We start from the raw sequence: 5,185 nt of genomic DNA on the forward strand, positions 1-5,185 counted from the left end.
GAAGGGGAGGAGAGAGGAGGCCAGGGAAGGGGTTGTGAGATTGCAGATACTGATGCAAATGGTGTGGAACCACGTGACCGGCCTGTGCATGCAGAGCTTGGAGAGGCTCAGAGCCTGGCGATAGATATTCGGTGGAAGGGGGAAGTGTATCACCACACGTCATTTCTCCCTCAGACTTCCCACAATTGCCGCTGAACACAGAAAGGGAGGCGCGTGGGACGGATTGAAGGGTTTTACTGGATGGATCGTGTCATGGCGACGGAGTGGGCGGTAAGGAAGGTAGGGAATGTGTGCAGGAGAGGCAATGGGTCACGGAGTATGGTACGTTTAAAGGAAGGGAGGCGTGACGGAGACGGGAGTAGTGTAGTGCAGGGAGTATGTGAGGGGGACGAGGAGTAGTGCAGAAGAGGGAGAGTTGGACAGATTCCGGGTGGGGGGTGTTTGCCGAGGGAGGGTTCTATGCATACAGGGAGGAGGGTTTCCGTATGACTGTGAATGGCCTGACTCTGGGTCAGTATCTCTCAGTGGTGAGGTTCTGCTACGGTGCAACGTCTCGTTGTGTCGGTGTCACGATGCGGGCGTGTTCGTGTCACGACGGGGGAGGGGGGAGGGGTGATGAACTGAGAGCTTGGATACATACATGGAATTGTGACGTAGTGGCCATTACCGAGCCTCGGCTGGCACCAGGGCAGGAATGGGTTCTCAATATCCCTGGATTTCAGTGCTTTTAACAGGATGGGGGCGGGGCGCGGGGATTGAAGAGGAGGAGGGGTGGCATTACTGGTCGGGATACCACTACAGCTACAGGAAGGGTGGGTAATAGAGCACGATCCTCTTTTGAGTCAGTATGAGTGGAACTCAGGAACAGGAAGGGAGCAGTTACTCTATTGGGAGTATTCTATAGGCTCCCTGTTAGCAGCAGAGATACCGCGGAGCAGATTGGGAGACAGATTTTGGGAAGGTGCAAAAATAACAGGGATTTTACCTTGTGTGTCTTTCACTTCCCGAATATTTGTTTGGCACCTGGTTAGTTCCAATGTTTAGACGGGGCAGAGTTTGTTGAGTGTGTCCAGGACGGATTCCTCTCACAGTATGTCGACAGCCCGACTCGGGTGAATACCGTACTAGATCTAGTACTAGGTAACGAACCGGGTCTGGTCACAGATCTCTCAGTGGGTGAGCATCTGGCGGACAGTGAGCACCGCTCGAGGCCTTTAAAATAATCATGGAAAAAGATAGAATCACAGAGGGCAGGAAAAATCTTAATTGGGGAAGGGCACATTATGAGGCGATAAGGCTAATCCTTGAGGCTGTGAATTAGGATGATATTTTTGCAGGAAAATGTACGATGGACACGTGGTCGATGTTTAGGGATCTCTTTCAGGATGTTAAGAACAAATTTGTCCCGGTGAGGAAGATAAAGAGTGGTAGGGTGAAGGAACCATGGGTGACAAGTGAGGTGGAAAATCTAGTCAGGTGGAAGAAGGCAGCATACATGAGGCTTAGGAAGCAAAGCTTAGATGAGTCTATTGAGGAATATACGGTAGCATTAAAGGAGCTGAAGAAGGGGCTGAGGAGAGCAAGAAGGGGGCATGAGAAGGCCTTGGCGAGTACGGTAAAGGAAAACCCAAAGGCATTCTTCAATGATGTGAAGACCAAAGGGATGTCAGGAGTGAAGGTAGGACCGCTGAGGGATAAAAGTGTGAAATATACCTGCAGGCTGTGGAATTGAGCGAGGTCCTCAATGAATACTTTTCTTCGGTATTCACCAATTAGAGGGAACTTGATGACGGTGAGGACAATATGAGTGAGGTTGATGTTTCGCAGCATGTTGATATTAAGGGAGAAGAGGTGTTGGAGTTGTTAAAATACTTTAGGACGTATAAGCTACCGGGGCCTGACGGACTATTCCACAGACTGCTCCACGAGGCGAGGGAAGATATTTCTGAGGCTCTGGCTAGGATCTTTGTGTCCTCGTTGTCCACAGAAATGGTACCGGAGGATTGGAGGGATGCGAATGTTGTCCCCTTTTACTAAAAATTTAGCAGGGATATTCGGAGTAATTATAGAGCAGTGAGCCTTATGTCTGTGGTAGGAAGCTGTTGGAAAAGATCCTTAGAGTCAGGACCTATAGGTCTGGTAGAGTCCTTTGAGCAGGTGTAAAGGCAAGCAGAGGAGGGGAGAGGATGTGATATACATGGACTTTAGTAAGGCATTTCACAAGTTTCCACGCGGTAGGCTTATTCAGAAAGTCAGAAGGCATGGGTTTAGGGAAGGTTTGGCCAAGCGGATACAGAATTTTCTTGCATGCACAAGGTAGAGGGTCGCTGTGCATGGAGTGCATTCCGATTGGAGGTTTGTGACTAGTAGTGTCCCAAAAGGTTCGGTTCTGGGACCTCTACTTTTCGTGATTTTAATTAACGACCTGGATGTGGGGGTAGAAGGGAGGGTTGGCAATCTTGCAGACGGCACAACAGGTTGGTGGTGCTGTGGATAGTGTAGTGGATTGACGAAGATTGCAGAAAGAAATTGATAGAATGCAGAAGTGGGCTAAGAAGTGGCAGATGGAGTTCAACCCAGAGAAGTGTGCGATGGTGCACTTTGGAAGGACAAACTTCAAGATACAGTACAAAGTAAATGGAAGGATACTTGGTTTTGTGGACGAGCAGAAGGATCTAGGGGAACATGTACACAGATCCCTGAAAGATGTCTCACAGGTAGATAGGGTAGTTAAGAAAGCTTATAGAGTGTTTTATTTAATCAGTCGAGGGATAGTGTTTAGGAGTCATGGGGTAATAATGCAGTTCTATAAAACTCTGGTGAGGCCACACTTGGAGTACTGTGTCCAGTACTGAACGCCTCACGATAGGCGGGATATGGAGGCAATGGAAAGGGTGCAGAGTTGATTTACCAGGATGCTGCCTGGTTTAGAAAGTATGTATTATGATCAGAGATTAAGGGAGCCAGGGGTTTACTCTTTGGAGAGAAGGGCGATGAATGGTGACATATTAGAGGTATATAAGGTATTAAGAGGAATAGGTGGAGTGGACAACCAGCGCATCTTCCCCAGTCCACCACTGCTCAATAAAAGAGGACATGCTTTAAGGTAAGGGGTGGGAAGTTGAAGGACGATATTAGTGGTAGTTTTTTTTTACTCACAGAGTGGCTGGTTTAAGTAATGCACTGCCTGAGTCAGCGTGGAGACAAATACACTAGTGAAATTTAAGAGACTGCTAGACAGGTATATGGAGGAATTTAATGCGGGGGCTTATATGGGAGGTAGGGTTTAAGGGTCGGCACAACGTTGTGGGCTGAAGGGCCTGTACTGTGCTGTACTATTCTATGTTCTATGTTCTATGAAAACGGAATACTATGAGCTGTTTTTCAGCATCAGTCTAAAGGCGGTGTCCGTGTCACAGTGAGGTCCGTGTGTCTCGATCACCACCTATACCGTCTGTTAAGTGGTGATTCCCTCTGTTTATCAATGCATCTTCAATACCCCTGATCTCCCCACCCCCCGTTTTTTTCCCATCAGGTGAGCTCAAATCTCTCTCTGCTCTTTCTACAGAGTAGAAAACTTTAATCACAGAACAGAACAGATCATTCGGCCCAAAGATTGTGATGTACCATTTTAACTGAATACCTTCTGCCTGCACAGCGTCCGTCTCCCTGAAATCCCTGCTCACCCACGAGACTGTTAAAGAGTCAGTTTTAAGCCTCTGTGGATCTCCCTCCACTACCAGCGCTGGGAGCACCTTCCAATCACCCAGCAGTCTCTGTGAAAACAAAAATCTTGCCAAACTTATCTCCTTTGAACCCACCCCCTCTCGTCTTAGTCTGAGTCATCTAGCATTAGGCATGTGCACCCTGAAGGTAAATGTACACGCTGTCTGGTCTATTTGCGTCTCATTGTGATGTAAACCTCAATACGAAACTGAACCCGAGGTCAGACCTATGCTCTTCTCTAATAACGACGTATCCAATGGTATTACCAGCACTAGATGCAAAGCAGTGCAAAGCATAAATTTCTGTCCCCTGCCTTGTCCCATTCCGGAGGATGAGATCAAGTATTGCACTCTCTCGTTGTGACTTCATACGCACTGATTAAGGAAACCTTCTTGAAAACATTTGACAAAATAACCCACTGGTTCTTTCACAGTATGAGGATCACAGTCAATCCCTAGAATGTTAAAAACACCCAATGGACGAGTTCTTCAGTCTGTCCGAACTGAGCACCGCCATGATGTTTTCTCCAACAAGTAAAGCAGCCCCTCAGCCTAAATTATATATGCTTCAGCACGGCTCTAAACAGCGGTAAACTGGAGGGCTGAGTTAACAGACCTGCCCCTCCTGCACTCAAGTCTTACTGATGGCTAAACGATCGTGGTTCCAGGCGTTGATCCCGGCCCTGAGCTCATCTGCCTTGCGTGCAATGCTTCCTGTATTGAGACGTAGGCCGCTCAGAACACGAGTCACGGCAGGCTTAACCTTTTGCTGTCTGACGTTGTTGAGCTTTGACCAACATCTGTCCCATCTGACTCCACCATCTGTGATGCCATTCTGGTTTTTCATCCCCTGCAGCTTCACACCGACCCCTTTCTAATGGCAAACCCTCCCACTGGGATATTAGTTCCGCTGCAGTTCAGTTCAGGAAACCGTGGAGCTGCACAACGTGGGGGTGATGCGTCGCGGCCTCCGGACCTGAGTCTGTGCTGCCCCCCAGTGTTCGTTCGACAGATGACAAGCTCTGTTTTGGTAGATTGCCTCGATTTCGGAGTCAAATTACGTAGGGCCTCAAACAGCTTATATAAACAAACCAACAAACAAACAAACAAACAAACAAACAAACAAACAAACAAACAAATAAATAAATAAATAAACACGTGCGTGCGAGTGTGAGCGTGTGTGTGTGTGTGTGTGTGTGTGTGTGTGTGTGTGTGTGTGTGTGCGCGCGCGCGCGCGCACGCCTGTGCAAATATAGCGGGAATGTATTTACCTGATCTCCTACATGTCCTTTCAATCTTTCTTTTTTTTAAATTCTATATTATTTGTGATTTATGATTTGTGCCGTGTACGACTCTTGGTATTATGTTTTGCTGCTTTGTCCTGGCTATATTCATGGTTATTCATGTATAAAAGAAATACAATTAAACAGAAATTGAATTGAATGAAATGCAATGAAATG

The sequence above is a fragment of the Mobula birostris genome, chromosome 13 (genome assembly GCF_030028105.1).
Source record: "Mobula birostris isolate sMobBir1 chromosome 13, sMobBir1.hap1, whole genome shotgun sequence".
NCBI classification, from domain to species: Eukaryota; Metazoa; Chordata; class Chondrichthyes; order Myliobatiformes; family Myliobatidae; genus Mobula; species Mobula birostris.